At 36.1% G+C, this 17,241-nt stretch overlaps 1 non-coding gene and 1 pseudogene across 1 annotated transcript; both read left to right on the top strand.

Moving 5' to 3' along the window:
* The first annotated feature begins 4,939 nt into the window (after positions 1-4,939).
* Positions 4,940-5,864, top strand: LOC144250300 (L-lactate dehydrogenase B chain-like; annotated as a pseudogene).
* Positions 5,865-6,864: 1,000 nt separating this feature from the next.
* LOC113176882 (U6 spliceosomal RNA) lies at positions 6,865-6,971 on the top strand. The gene has a single exon (XR_003300096.2). It is a non-coding gene; the product is annotated as a U6 spliceosomal RNA (small nuclear RNA).
* Positions 6,972-17,241: the final 10,270 nt, after the last annotated feature.

The raw sequence follows: 17,241 nt of genomic DNA, 5'->3' as shown, positions 1-17,241 counted from the left end.
TGTATCTTTGAAAAGAGTGAACACTATTTATTGAATTACTGTGTGACCACCACTACTGATTTACTCTTGGATTTTATTCTTTGTGGTCATTCTGAGTTAATATCCAGGCTGCTTAATTTTCTTAGGCATAGTACTCTAGGACTACTTGTCATGTATTCCTTTGTGTATGTGTTTTTCCTTTCCAACTTAAGGAAATGAAAGCAATGAGCTATATAAACTGTATATAGACATAAAATTGATGGTAGAAACAAAATAGCCATTAAATTTCTTGGCATTTATTTTTTGAAGTCCCTCTTGAATAAATGACAAATGAATGAGTGAAATGTATCCTTGTTGTGTTTCCCTTATTTTTTTAATTATAGCCACATTTTATAATATATTAACATTTTTCTTTGAATTTTATATGAACCCTAAAAGCCAATAAAGCTGATGCTGTTTGTGTTCATTATTGTCCTTGTTTTTACTATAGTTTGGTGCTCAAAAATATGAAACTTCACCATTTGTTTCCATTTTCATTTGTCCCTTTATCCTTTCTGAATTTTCCTTATTCTACATTTAAACTTTGTGTTTGTTCAAATTCACGATGATACTTTCCATTTTATCTATTCCTAAGAAAGTAATCCCACTTCTGTTTACTGGTGAATAGCATTAAACTAGTATGTATGTAAGGGATGCATAGAGAGTCTGTGGTTGTGATTGCTTCGCCACATTCCTGCCCTAACCTGCAGTGTGGCTGTATTTGGAGATAGGCCTTTTAGAATGTAACCAAGGTTGAATAAAGACATAAATAATTGATCTTGATCTAAAATGTATGGTGATCTTCTGCGTGAAGATAGTGACCTTCTAAGGGACATCTCACTTTGCATGCTCACACGCCAAGGAAAGGCCACATGAGAACAAAAGAAGACGGGCATCTACAAGCCAAGAAGAAAGCCCTCACCAGGAACTGAATCTACTAGCACCTTGATTGTGGACTTCACAACCTCCAGAACTGTAAGAAAATACTTATCTGTTATTTAAGTCGTATAGTGTATAAGACTTTGCTATGGCATCTCAAACAGACTAACAAAGGTTTTGGTAATCAAAACTAGGGTATTGCTGTTACAAGTGCCTAAAAATGCAGAAGCTAGGCTTTGGAAATAGGTAATGGGCAGAGAGTCTGGAAAAGTTCTAAGACTAATGGTGGATTGATTTTCATTCAAAATAATTATTGATAATATTTGATACTATTATATTACTCCCTGTTTACTAGTCATTTTGTAGATCTTTTTGTTTCTTTCTTTGTCCTCCTTTATGGTTAAGTGGTTTTCTCTGTCAGTAGGTTTTTATTCCCGATTTTTTGTTTTTAATGTATCAATTTTTTTTTGTTATTTTGGGATAGTCTTATTGGGTTGAATCTGATTGGTGAACTTTGGCCTTCCTATACTAGATATTTGATATTTGTATCTTTCTGCGGGTTTGGAAAGTTTTCTGTTAATCTTTAAAATAAACATTCTACCACTTTGTCATTCTCAAGCCTCTCTTTGATACCAATGACATCTATATAGATTTATTTTTTGATCATGTCCCACAGATCCTGTAAGTATTCTTCACTCCTTCTCATTCTCTTTTTTATTCTCTTGTGTTTTCAAGTAGGCCCATCTTCAAGTTCTTTGACTTTCTTGTGCTTCATTGTTTTGATGTTGGTGCTAATATGTAATTCATTTTTGCTACTGTGTTTTTCAACTTCAGTAGTTCTGGGGTTTCTTTAGTTATTTCAGTCTGTTAAATTTTTCTGATATATTTCTGAGTTGTTTCTCTGTGCTTTGTTAGTGTGTGGAGTTTTCTTAAAACTGCTTTTCTTTTTTTTTAAAAAAAAACTGGGAATTGAACCAAGGAACATTTTATCACTAAGCTACATCCCAAATATGATGGAATATGTGAATATAAACATTCAAAAAGCTCAGTGAAATTCAAGTAAGATGAACTCAGAGACCCACATTACAATGCATTATAATCAAATTTTCAAAGTAAAAAATAGAATCCTGTTAGCAGCAAGAGAGGTGACTTGTTACATATAAGGGATCCATCCTCCACAAGATTATCAGATTTCTCAAGATAAATCAATGGTGGCCAATAGTCAATGATCCAGTGCTACATTTTAGATCTTAATTGTCTCTCAAAGGACATGTGTTGAAAGTTTGGTCACTGTCCTGTAGCACTTTGGGGAGATGATGCAACTTTTATGAAGTGGGGCCTAGTGGAAGGAAGTTATGTCACTAGGGGTATGCCCTTAGAGGAGATATTGGTACCCTAACCCCTTTCACTCTTTCCTTCCCAGCTGCTATGAAGAGAACAGAGTTCTTCTGCCACATGCTCGCTGCCATAATGTATCTTTATATGCAGGCAAAACTGTTTTTCAAAATTGAGGGTTAAATTTTTTTCTTTATCTAGGAAGATAAAAGTCATTACTATTAGACCTGGCTTGCAAGAAATGTTCAATGGAGCCCAGCAAAGAGAAATGAAATATTACAACACAGTAACTTGAAACCATAGGAAGAGATAAAGATTTCAATAAAGGTAAATACCTGGGTAATTATAAAAGCTAGTATTATTGTAATCATGGACAATAACATGATTTATGATGCTAATTGTCAGGATCCAATTTGACATGACTACAGCCATCTTGGTGATAGCCACTGTCTTGCCTATCGGGTGCTCCTGGCATACATTCCAAAACCTGTAGGATAAATAAGATAATAAGACCATATATTGTACCAGGAATTAATGCCTGGACTGTCTCTGACACTTGCTGTGTTAATAGTTTCCGAGAAAGCCCAGGTGTATTCTGGTTGGCTAGGTTAGCATATAAGCCCCTTCCTCCTGTCCTGGGGTTTCTTGCTTCTGCCTGAGTCCCTAATAAGTTGCATTTTGTATAATCCTGGATTTGCCCACCTGGTTCTTCAGTCATAGCACCTTTTGTTTTGGGTGGCCGGTTCTGGTACACTGGGTTATTTCCAGAACTCTAATATATTTGAAAATCACAGTTGTTAGTCTGATAGCTATTATTATTATTATTTTATTATTATTATTATTATACACAGTTTGTAACTTCGTGTTTTGTTTTATACATTGTTTAATATACTAATGCCTTCAAGCAAATATTAGTGTAGGTTTTTGGGCACAGAGTATATAAAGCTGTAATTTTGTGATAAGGGAAAGGAGTGAGGTGGGGATGGTCTTGTAAGCAGCAATTTTTTGTATGAAAATTAAGCTGGTATAAATTCAAATTAGAGTATTACCTTGTTATGATGTTTAATGTAATCTCCATCATAATCACAGAGAAAACAAGTTATGCACAAAAGGAAGTAGAAAATAAATTCAAATATTTCACTACCAAAAAAATTATGTCTAAAAGAAGACAGTAATACAGGGAATGAAGGACCAAAAAAGGCATTTATTCACTTTTTAGTTGTAGATGGATACAATCCCTTTATTTTGTTTATTTAGTTTTATGTGGTGCTGGGGATCAAACCCAGTGCCTCACATGTGCTGGGCAAGTGCTCTATCACTGAGTACAACCCCAGCCCCACAAAAGACATTATAATATAGAAAACAGCAGAGAGAAGTCCTTCCTTTTCAGTAATGTAAATATTTACAAAAGGCTTATACTTTCAAATCAAAGACAGAAATCTGAAAAGGAAAATTACAAAAGCAATTCTGATTACAATAATAATTGAAAAATAAAATATTGAGGGATTAAAATAGCCAAAGAGCTGGGAAGACTAATCCCAGCAGCTTGGAAAGCTGAGGCAGGGGGAATAAGTTCAAGGCCATAAGCAACTTCGTAAGACCCTGACCTAAAATTTAAAAAAGGAGATGGGGGTGGGGATGTAGCTCGATAGTAAAGTACCCCTGGGATCAATCCCCAGTACGAAAAATAAATAAATACACTGAAGAAGTGAGATTTGTACAAGGAAAACATCAAAATATTGCTGAAAGAAATTTAAGACATAAATAAATGGAAACATATCCTATTCATGAATTGGAAAACTTCACTGTTCAAAAGTAAGTGAAATGAAATTTCACTATCCAAGGCAATCTATAGACTTTATTCCATCTCTATTAAAACAGCAATGGCTGTTTCTGTTTATTCTTTGTAGAAACATAAAAGCCCATCCTACATATCATGTAGAATATTAAGAGATCTTGAATAACTAAGTAGGCTGGGGATGTAGCTTGGCAGTAGGAGCATTTGCCTACTGTGTGTGAGACCCTGGATTCAGTCTCCAACACTGAAAAAAAAAAGGAGGATGTACACTTCATGATTAATATAGAGGTAGTATAATCAAAATCTTGTAATACTGCAGTAAAGACTGGAGATGAAGCTCAGTAGTAGAGCACTTGCCTACCCTCTGGGTACTGGGGTCAATCCCCAGTACACAGAGAGTAGGGAAAGTACAAAAGTTTGAACAAAGGAACAAAAGAAATATGCAAAAAAACAGCAAAATGACAAATATGAATCAATCATGTCAATTACATTAAATGTTTAAATGGCAGCCTTTACAGAAAAATTCATCATATCCCTTTGCAGAAGAGGCAAAGATTTAAAACAGTAAGATCAGATTAGTGAGTATTAGACAAGCTACTATTTTGTGTGCTGTCAACATTCTGGAAAATTCTACCATTGAATTTGCCCTTGAGGATGTTTTGGAAGGTAAGCTCAATAGGAAAATGGTGAAAATAAGCATGGGAACATGTTTCTTCAGACATAAAAATTTGGCAGATAGGGGAGGCTGAGGCAGGAGGATTGCAAGTTCAAGGCCAGCCTTAGCAACTTCACAAGACTGTTTATCAAAATAAAAAGGACTAAGTAGCTCAGTGGTAAAGCATCCCTGGGTTCAATCCCCATCACCATAAAAAAAGAAAAGAAAAAAAATTGGTTGATAAAGATGATTTCATGACTGCAGATTCTAAATTTCTGGTATTGCAAGAAGAGGAGAGTTGTCCCAATCTTGTGCAGAGAAATGTTAATATTTTCAAATTCATTACTCCTCAGATTGTCAAATACAGTCCTGACATTACATCATAATTGTTTCTAACCCAGTAAGCATACTGTGTTACCTGGAAACTGTTACCCAACACTCTTTTTTTTTTTTTTTTAAGAGAGAGTGAGAGAGGAGAGAGAGAGAGAGAGAGAGAGAGAGAATTTTTAATATTTATTTTTTTTTTTTTTTAGTTCTCGGCGGACACAACATCTTTGTTGGTATGTGGTGCTGAGGATCGAACCCGGGCCGCACGCATGCCAGGCGAGCGCGCTACCGCTGAGCCACATCTCCAGCCCTACCCAACACTCTTGATTGAATGCGGGTGCAAACTGAATTTTGTTAGATTTCACTATCTTTTGACTGAAAGATTTGGCATTAATTCCAACAGCTGCCATGGATGGATTTTGGAAGAACATGGCAAATCGAGTGTGCTTCGAGTGTGGCTGGAGTGGAGTAAATATGGCAAGTGTTCCTCTCCAGGATCTGAATGTAGCAATGGATAACTATAGTAAAAACTGGAAGTAAGTACATAAGATGGTTGGTTGGCAGTGCCTGTGAATTCATCGAGCTAAAAGGATTGATCAACTGGACTACAGGATTAATAAATGTAGTTCTCATTGAATCCCTATTCAAAAACCTATCCAGGATTCATCCAAAGTCAGCAGTGACAAAGGAGCTGTATGGCATTGAGAGTGAAATCTTGAGTTTTCCATGTATTCTCAATCCTGGGGGATTAGCCAGCATTATCAATCAGAGCTGAAGAATAATGAGAAAGCTCAACTCAAGAAAAGTACAGATACCCTGTAGGACATCCAGAAGGACCTAAAAGACCCATGACTTATGATTAACCCTGAGCTTTTAATTTTTTTTTTTTTGAGAGAGAGAGAGAAAATTTTAATATTTATTTTTTTAGTTTTCAGCGGACACAACATCTTTCTTTGTATGTGGTGCTGAGGATTGAACCTGGGCCACATGCATGCCAGGGGAGCACGCTACTGCTTGAGCCACATCCCCAGCCCAAAGCCTTTAGTTTTTATCCATGTACATGGGTCATAGTTTCCCTCTTCCTTAATATGTGATGTGGAAAATTCCTGCAATGAGCCTTTACACAAAATTATCTCTTGGGTACTTCTTTTTTTTCAAATTTTTTTGCATTAATTGGTTATACACAATAGTAGAATGTGTTTATGCACTTTGATATAATTTATCATTTTTCTGAGTGTACATGTTGTAGAATCATATTGGTTATGCAGTCACACATATACACAAAGTAATAATAATAATAATAATAATAATAATAATAATGTCTGTTTCATTCTATCATCTTTCTTATCCCCACATTCTCTCCCCTCCCTTCCCCTCCCTTCACTTTCTTCTACCTAATCTAAGGTAACACTATTCAGCTGTAGTGCCCCCCCTCCACTTATTGTGAGTTAGCATTACATTTGGTGTTTGTTTTTTTGGGATCTTGGGTGCTTCTTAAAAAAATTAAAAGTAGAATTATAATAAGTAAAGGATTTAATAATTATTCACTTAAAATTTTCCCAGAAGAATACTCACAACCAGATACTCAAAACCAGATAAAATGTAAGAACTATTTAAAGAAACAATAATACCAATACTTAATAATTTATTTCAGAAACCAAAGGAAGAGGGGGAAACACTTCCAAATTCATTTTATGAGAATCAGTGTATGCTGGTACTAAAGGCAGATTAAAAAATATCAAAGAGGGGCTGAGATTGTGGCTTAGCAGTAGAGTACTCGTCTAGCATGTGTGAGGCCCTGGGTTTGATCCTCAGCACCACATAAAAATAAATACATAAAATAAAAGGTATTGTGCCCGCTTTGGCAGCACATATACTAAAATTGGAACGATACAGAGAATATTAGCATGGCCCCTGCGCAAGGATGACACGCAAATTCGTGAAGTGTTCCATATTTTTATCGAATAAAATCAACTTCAAACCTAAGTTAATCAAGAAAGATAAAGAAGGGCACTATATACTGTTAAAAGGAACCATCCACCAACAAGACATAACAATTATCAATGTGTATGCACCAAACAATGGAGCTGCAACGTTCATAAAACAAACCCTCCTCAAGTTCAAGAGTCAAATAGACCACAACACAATAATTATGGGTGATTTCAACACACCGCTCTTGCCATTAGACAGATCCTCTAGACAAAAATTGAATAAAGAAACTATAGAACTCAACAGCACAATCAACAACCTAGACTTAACCGACATATATAGAATATATCAACCATCATCAAGTGGATACACGTTCTTCTCAGCAGCACATGGATCCTACTCAAAGATAGACCATATATTATGCCATAAGGCAACTCTTAGTAAATATAAAGGTGTGGAGATTATACCATGCACCATATCTGACCATAATGGAATGAAATTGGAAATCAATGATAAAAGAAGGAAGGAAAAACCTTACACCACATGGAAAATGAACAATATGTTATTGAATGATCAATGGGTTACAGAAGACATAAAGGAGGAGATGAAAAAATTCTTAGAGTCAAATGATAATACAGACACAACATACCGGAATCTATGGGACACAATGAAAGCAGTTTTAAGAGGGAAATTCATTTCTTGGAGTTCTTTTCTCAAAAAAAGAAAAAACCAACAAATAAATGAACTCACACTATGCCTCAAAAATCTAGAAAAGGAAGAGCAAAACAACAGCAAATGTAGTAGAAGACAAGAAATAATTAAAATTAGAGCAGAAATCAACGAAATTGAAACAAAAACAACCATTGAAAAAATAGATAAAACTAAAAGTTGGTTCTTTGAAAAAATAAATAAGATAGACAAGCCCTTAGCCATACTAACGAAAAGAAGAAGAGAGAGAACTCAAATTACTAACATACGGGATGAAAAAGGCAATATCACAACAGACACTACAGAAATACAGAAGATAATTAGAAAGTATTTTGAAACCCTATATTCCAATAAAATAGAAGATAGTGAAGATATTGATAAATTTCTTAAGGCATATGATTTGCCCAGATTGAGACAGGAAGACACACAAAATTTAAACAGACCAATATCAAAGGAAGAAATTGAAGAAGCCATCAAAAGACTACCAACCAAGAAAAGCCCTGGACCGGATGGGTATACAGCGGAGTTCTACAAAACCTTCAAAGAAGAATTAATACCAATTCTTTTCAAGCTATTTCAAGAAATAGAAAAAGAAGGAGCTCTTCCAAATTCATTCTATGAGGCCAACATCACTCTGATCCCAAAACCAGACAAAGATACTTCAAGGAAAGAAAACTACAGACCAATATCTCTAATGAACTTGGATGCAAAAATTCTCAATAAAATTCTGGTGAATCGAATACAAAAACATATCAGAAAACTTGTGCACCATGACCAAGTAGGATTCATCCCTGGGATGCAAGGATGGTTCAATATACGGAAATCAATAAATGCTATTCACCACATCAATAGACTTAAAGACAAGAACCATATGATCATCTCGATAGATGCAGAAAAAGCATTTGACAAAGTACAGCATCCCTTTATGTTCAAAACACTAGAAAAACTAGGGATAACAGGAACTTACCTCAACATTGTAAAAGCTATATATGCTAAACCTCAGGCTAGCATCATCCTAAATGGAGAAAAATTGAAGGCATTCCCCCTAAAATCTGGAACAAGACAGGGGTGCCCTCTATCACCACTTCTATTCAATTTAGTTCTCGAAGTACTAGCCAGAGCAATTAGACAGACAAAAGAAATTAAAGGCATAAAAATAGGAAAAGAAGAAGTTAAATTATCGCTATTTGCAGATGACATGATAATATACTTAACAGACCCAAAAGGGTCTACAAAGAAGCTGCTAGAGTTAATAAATGAATTCAGCAAAGTGGCAGGATATAAAATCAACACGCATAAATCAAAGGCATTCCTGTATATCAGCAACAAAACCTCTGAAATGGAAATAAGGAAAACCACTCCATTCACAATATCCCCAAAGAAAATAAGATACTTGGGAATCAACCTAACAAAAGAGGTGAAAGATTTATACAATGAAAACTACAGAACCCTAAAGAGAGAAATAGAAGAAGATCTCAGAAGATGGAAAAATGTACCCTGTTCATGGATAGGCAGAACTAACATCATCAAAATGGCGATATTACCAAAAGTTCTCTACAGGTTTAATGCGATGCCAATCAAAATCCCAACAGCATTTCTTGAAGAAATAGATAAAGCAATCATGAAATTCATATGGAAAAACAAAAGACCCAGAATAGCAAAAGCAATTCTAAGCAGGAAGTGTGAATCTGGAGGTATAGCGATACCAGAGTTCAAACTGTATTACAAAGCAATAGTAACAAAAACAGCATGGTACTGGTACCAAAACAGGCGGGTAGACCAATGGTACAGAATAGAGGATACAGAGACTAATCCACAAAGTTACAACTATCTTATATTTGATAAAGGGGCTAAAAACATGCAATGGAGGAAGGATAGCATCTTCAACAAATGGTGCTGGGAAAATTGGAAATCCATATGCAACAAAATGAAATTGAATCCCTTTCTCTCACCAGCCACAAAAGTTAACTCAAAATGGATCAAGGAGCTAGATATCAAACCAGAGACATTGCGTCTGATAGAAGAAAAAGTTGGCTACGATCTACATATTGTGGGGTCGGGCTCCAAATTCCTTAATAGGACTCCCATAGCCCAAGAGTTAACAACAAGAATAAACAAATGGGACTTACTTAAACTAAAAAGTTTTTTCTCAGCAAGAGAAACAATAAAAAAGGTAAATAGAGAGCCTACATCCTGGGAACAAATTTTTACCCCCACACACATCAGATAGAGCCCTAATTTCCAGAATGTACAAAGAACTCAAAAAATTAAATAATAAGATAACAAATAATCCAATCAACAAATGGGCCAAGGACCTGAACAGACATTTCTCAGAGGAGGACATACAATCAATCAACAAGTACATGAAAAAATGCTCACCATTATTAGCAATCAGAGAAATGCAAATCAAAACCACCCTAAGATACCATCTCACTCCAGTAAGATTGGCAGCCATTATGAAGTCAAATAACAATAAGTGTTGGCGAGGATGTGGGGAAAAGGGTACACTTGTACACTGCTGGTGGGACTGCAAATTGGTGAGGCCAATTTGGAAAGCAGTATGGAGATTCCTGGGAAAGCTGGGAATGGATCCACCATTTGACCCAGCTATAGCCCTTCTCGGACTATTCCCTGAGGACCTTAAAAGAGCGCACTATAGGGATACGGCCACATCAATGATTATAGCGGCACAATTCACAATAGCTAGACTGTGGAACCAACCTAGATGCCCTTCAATAGATGAATGGATAAAAAAAATGTGGCATCTATATACAACGGAGTATTATGCAGCAATAAGAAATGACAAAATCATAGAATTTGCAGGGAAATGGATGGCATTAGAGCAGATTATGCTAAGTGAAGCTAGCCAAGCCCTAAAAAACAAATGCCAAATGTCTCCTTTGATATAAAGAGAGCAACTAAGAACAAAACAGGAAGGAAGAGCATGAGGAAAAGACTAACTGTAAACAAAGACGAATGGGGGGAGAGAAAGGGAAAGAGAAGGGAAAGGATTTGCAAATGGTAGGAGACCTTCAATGATACACAAAAGTATAAGAGGTTATGATGGGCAAGGGGGAGGGGGGAAAAAAAGGGAGAGAATTGAACAACAGCTGAGGAGGCAGAGAGGGAAGGTGGGAGGGGAGGGGAGGGGGGATAGTAGGGGTTAGGAAAGGTAGCAGATTAAGACAGTCACTAATATGCCATTATGTAAAAATGTGAGTATGTAACAGATGTGATTCTGCTATCTGTATTTGGGGTAGAAATGGGAGTTCAAAACCCAATAGAGTCAAATGTATGAAAGATGATTTATCAAGAGCTCTGTAATGTTTGGAACAATCAATAAAAAAAAAAGTTAAAAAAATAAAATAAAAGGTATTATTTCCAACTACTTCCAAAAAATAAAAAATGTTTTAAAAAATATCAAAGAAATATACAGACTCTGATGAATAGACCCCAAACCTTTACCAACCCAAAAGAGCACTTGACAAACTCCAAAACATATTGATTGGTATAAGCTCTCAACATATAAAAAGTTTAAAAAGATGATCTCAGTGGACACAAAAATATATTTGACATGGTCTAATATATTTCTCAACTTAAAACTTCCAAAACACTAGGGATACAAGTAGGAAAAAAAAAAGAATTCTTTAGGCCAGGTACAGTGGCACAGTCTCCAAAGCTGCTGAGATTACAGACGGCTAAGACAGGAGTATCACAAGTTCAAAAGCACCCCAGTGAGGCACTAAGCAACTCAGTGAGACCCTGTCTCTAAATAAAATACAAAATAGGGCTGGGGATGTGGCTCAGTGGTCGAGTACCCCCGAGTTCAACCCCTGGTACCCTCCCAAACATTCTTCATCATGGTAAAGGGTATTATGGCAGTCAAACCAGAGAAGTAGAGCCAATAGGAGATAAACACATATCTACATATTAAAGGATTTGTTAGACATAATTAACCTTTCCAATCATGGGAGTTGATTAAGCAGTCTCTATAAGGCGCCTGTTTAAAAAAAAAAAAAATGGAAGGTATCTTAATCCCAAGACTTTGTTCACAGAATTAACCATATCCCAAATGTCAGGAAAGCTGAAGGAGAGTCAAGAAAAGGTAGAAAATTTGCAGCCATAAATGCTGCTTGACAGTGTCATCAAACTACTACACTGTGTTGCCTAGCTTATACAAGGCCCTGAGTTCAGTTCTCAGCCCTGGGCAAAACAAAAAACAAAATATACAAGGAAGGCAACCCTTTGAAATTTACTTTAGCCTACCTAAATGAAGGCAACATAACATTTTAAAGATATCATAAACACCAAAATAAAAGAAATCCAGCAACTAATGGTGAAAACTGAATTTTCCTTCAAATGACACATCACAAAACGTATGTCCATTTTTTTCTCCACTGTTCAAAAGTGGAGAAAAGAATGGACATTCATTCATAAAAAAATTTACTGAAATATTTTAGTGCAATAAGTTTTTTAAAAAATTGGTGCATTCATATTTGAAAGGAAGAAATACAATTACCTTTATTTGAAGATGACGTTATGGTGTATGTTTAAAATCCACAAAAAAGGTATTTTATTAAAGAAGATAAACATGCAAAAATAACAGTATTCTTTTTTTTTCCTTTTTTTTTTTTTGGTAGTAGGGATTGAACCTAGGTGTGCTCCACCACTGAGCTCACACCCTAATCTTTTTTTTTTTTTAAACATTTTTTTAGTTGTTGATGGACCTTTATTGTATTTATTTTCATGTGGTGCTGAGAATCAAACCCAGTGCCTCACACATGCTAGGCAAGCACTCTATCACTGAGCTACAACCCCACCCCTTTAACCCTTTTTATTATTTATTTTGAGACAGGGTCTCACTGAATTGCTTAGGGTCTTACTAATTTGCTAAGGCTGGAATTCTCCTGCCTCAGTCTCCAGAGTTGCTGGGATCACAGGCATATACTATTGTGCCTGGCAGATACTGGTATTTCTATACATTACTATAAGCCAGCCAAAGTGAAATTTAGTAAATAATTTTATTTATAATATAATCCAAAAGAATAAAATAATTGGAAACACATTTAACAAAACCAAGACTTGTACAATAAAAGTTCTAAAAACATTGCTGAGAAATAAAAGTTCTGAATGGGGGAGATATTCCATTTTCATTATTGGAGGATTCAATATTATTAAGGCTAAGACAACTCTCTAAATTGATAATGCTAATTTAATACAGTCTCTCTGAAATTTTCAGCAGGGTTTTCTGTAGAAAATTGGTGTGCAGATTCTAAATTTTATATAGAAATGCAAAGGACCCAGAATAACCAAAATACAATTTGCAGGCAGAATACTAGGGATGAAACCCCCTGGGCCTTGTGCTTGCTAAGCATGCACTTTAAAACTCTAGCCCTCAAAATAATTTTGAAAAATAGGATAAAGGCTGGAGAACTTAAGACTATTCAATTTCAATATTCCCTATCAAGCTGTAATAATCAGAAAGTACGGTACAGACCAGGTGTGGTGTACACCACGCCTGTAATCCCAGCAGCTTGGGAAGCTGAGGCAGGAGTACCACAAGTTCAAGGCCAGCCTCAGCAACTTAGTGAGGCCTTAAGCAACTTAAAGAGACCCTATCTCAAAAAACAACTAAGGGCTGAGGATGTGGTTCAGTGGTTAAGAGCTCCCAGGTGCACTCTCCAGTACCATTAAAAAATAAACAAATAATAATTTCTAATTTTTTTCTTTTTTGGCACTGAAGATTGAATCCAAGGGGTACATTTACCACTGATCCACATTCCCAGCCTTTTTCTTATTTTGTTTTTAATTCTGAGACAGGGTCTTCCTAAGTTGCTTAGAATCTCACGAAGTTGCTGAGGCTGGCCTCAATCTTGCAGTTCTCCTGCCTTAGCCTCCCAAATTGCTAGGGTTACAGGCATGTTGCAAGCTATCCACCGACTATGGGTGTGAACTATGAGCATTGGAGCTATATAAGGGGGCAGGTCTGGCGTTGTACCCTGATTGGGCGGTGTGACATCAGTGCACTTTTCCTCTTGCTCTGCTGTGATCCCACACAGCACCTAAGATGCGTGACTTTCCAAGATATCCATCTGCTGACTGCAAAACTCCACCTTTTAAAACCGTATCCCCTGCCTTATTTGGTGAAGAACATTCCATTGAAGCTCCTTTGTGTGTCCCCCCCTATAAAATAGATTCTGGATGTACGCTCCCTCTTTCTAGCACTGTCCAGCATGGTAGAGCACTTGCCTAGCATATGCGAAGGGACTCAGAGCAGTCCCACCCTCAGTCTGAGAAATTCATGTCTGTGTGGTGCATGATTTCTCTGCCATTTTCTTTGTCTAATGTTGCAGCCAGCTTCTTTGAACCCAGTTCATCTTATCAGCATAGGCAACTAAAGAGACAAGCATAAACTACCATGCCCAGCTGTAATTTCTTCTCTTGTGCACTTTCTGCTACAGTCACTATGTTCCTACAGTCGTTCATTAAGTCAGAAAAGTGAAGAATCCCTATTGGAAAAGAGTGAATTTCAATGTGGACCAATATAGAGGAGCAATATAGTGAGGAAAGGTGACAAAGACTCTCAACATAGATTTCAGAATATAATGGACTGTGAGGACATAATCCATGTCTAAGGAAATTCAGATGGAAAAGCTCTTGACTAAATAACACTGGGGAAATGAATTCTTGTTCTGATTTTCAATCTGAGAAATTTGCAAACACTTAGATGATTTGAATCCAAGTTACAGCACCAAGTTCTTACCTCCAGAAAGTATGACCAGTGTTCTGTTACCTACTCCTCTATCCTTTAAATTTTTTATATAAAAATAAGAGTCTTAACATTAAAGAATAGCTTGTGTGATAATCATTAGAAAGATTCAAACTCAAGACCACATAATAGTTACGAATTACTTTACCTACTTCAGGAGAGAAACCAGAGGTGTCTGGCATGCCAACAGTCCTCTACTAGGTAAAGTGACCCCAGCAGATACAATTTGCATGTTTCTTTGGCTCCTCCTTTGTACCACTTCAAATCAACTTAATTACTCAGAAACCTGAGTCAGTTTTCATTCTCCATTTCTTTTTTATATTTATTTTTTAGTTTTAGATGGACACAATATTATTTCTTTTTAAAAATATTTTTAGACACAATATCTTTATTTTTATTTATTTATTGAACCCAGGGCTACATGCGTGCAAGGCAGGCACTCTACCACTGAGCCACAACCCCAGCCACAATATTATATTTCTATGTGACGTTCAAATCCAGTGTGTCATGTATGCCAGGAGAGCCCTCTACCATTGACCTACAACCCCAGCCCTCATTCTCCCTTTTCTTACATCTAGTCCTTCAGCAAGTTCTCCCGTTTTACTCTCAATGTATCTAAAATCCATCTATTTCTTCCCATCTCTACTACCAACTCACTCTTCTAGATCATCATTATCTCTTCCTTATTATCCCTTCCACAATTACCTTTTTAAAAGTCTGTCCCTACTTTAAAAAAAATATTTTTAGTTGTAGATGGATACAATACCTTTATTTAATTTATTTATGTATATGTGGTGCTGAGGATTGAATGCAGTACCTCACACATGCTAGACAAGTGTTCTACTACTGAGCCACAACCCCAGCCCTGTCCCTACTTTTTATACCTTCTTCTGATCTTTTCTGATATTTCCATGTTTAAAGTATCCAAAAGGGGCTGGGGTTGTGGCTCAGTGGTAGAGTGCTTGCCTAGCATGTGTGAGGCACTGGGTTTGATTCTCAGCACCAGATGAAAATAAATACAATAAAGGTCCATCAACAACTAATAATTTTTTTTAAGTATCCAAAAGAATTAACCTTGGGGGGACTGTGGCTCAATGGTAGAGCACTTGCCTAGCATATGTGAAGCACTGGGTTCGATTCTCAGCAACTCATAAAAATAAATGAATATCATGGTCCATCAATGTGTCTTAAAAAATACTCAAAAAATAAGCCTTCCTAAATTTGTAAGAGAACTTTAAATATTTTAAGGTATACATATTAACCAAAACCAGTAATCAAGTTTGAGTGCTTAAGAAAAAAATTAGCGGGGCTGGAGATGTGGCTCAGCGGTAGCGCGCTCGCCTGGCATGCGTGCGGCCCGGGTTCGATCCTCAGCACCACATACCAACAAAGATGTTGTGTCCCCCGAGAACTAAAAAAAAAAATAAATAAATAAATAAATATTAAAAATTCTCTCTCTCTCTCTCTCTCTCTCTCTCTCCTCTCTCACTCTCTCCTCTCTCACTCTCTCTTTTTAAAAAAAAAAAAAAAAAAAAAGAAAAAAATTAGCAACATTTTATTCATTTAGCTTAGAAATTTAATAAAGGAAGCATAAAAGAAAACAAAAGTACACTGAGGAACAGTGAATATCTTTCATTCCTTGTAAAAAAAGTCCTGTGCCTGGGTACATGGCTCACACCTCTAATCCCAGCAGCTTGGGAGGCTGAAGCAGGAGGATAGCAAGTTTGAGGCCAGCCTCATCAACTTAGTAAGATCCTGTCTCAAAAAGAGCTGGGGTTGTGGCTCAATGGTAGTAATAACTCAGTGATAGTAAGTGCTTCCTGCATGCTAGGCACTGGGTTCAATCCTCAGCACCATATAAATGTAAAATAAAGATATTGTGTCCACCTTAAAAAAAAAACTTAAGAATAAATATTAAAAAAAAAAAGGTCTGGGGATGTGGCTCAATGGTTTAGTGCCCCTGGGTTCAGTTCCTGGTACCAAATAAATAAGTCTTCTAGATTATTAAGAATTCATACCTAGTTTGAATAATGCTTACTATGCCACACCCAAGGTAGAATTAACATAGAGACAGTAATTTCAGAATAATGCAAACATCAGGCAATCTGTGCATGTTTCTTCTGTGCAACCAAAAACAAACTAAATAATACTACTATCATTTATCACATGATCATTATTCTTTCATCAATCAAATATTTACCAACAGCAAAACCACAGGCTAGCTATTGTGGTAAATTGAACATGGAAGAAACTAAAAAGACAAGGAAACACCGATTTGAGTTTAATTACAATGAAGAAAATTAAAATTCTACTACACATTTCATGTATATATAGGTAGAATTTTTTTTTTTTGCCAAATTGCTTTCACAAAACAGAAACTTAAAATCTTCTATTTTAATTTAATATAGCAAACTTCCTATTCATTCTTTCATGGTAAATGCATGGTTTTAAGATAAATGCTTCAATGCTTCACATGTGGCACCACATCCACATTCCAAATGGAAAGTGGAGAAAGGTCAAAAGAATACCTGCTTACTGAGTCTGGCCCTGCCCTCACCCTGCATTTTTAAAGAATTATCTGAGAAACTCAATCTAATAACTTTTGCTTACAACTACAGGAGAAGTTAGAACACAGAGTTTTTTGTTTATTTTTCTTAAAACAAGGCCAGGACTTTTTTAGCAATAAAGAAGAGGGAATGGATATTGGATTGGCCACATATGTGACAAAAGTAACTGATTCAGATGAAAACATTATACATATATGAACCTATATTTACATACATGTGCATGTTTGTGTATATATGTAAAAAGAAAATAGCATAG

This window comes from Urocitellus parryii, chromosome 15, assembly GCF_045843805.1.
Source record: "Urocitellus parryii isolate mUroPar1 chromosome 15, mUroPar1.hap1, whole genome shotgun sequence".
NCBI lineage: Eukaryota > Metazoa > Chordata > Mammalia > Rodentia > Sciuridae > Urocitellus > Urocitellus parryii.
This window is presented reverse-complemented; position numbering and strand designations above follow the sequence as displayed.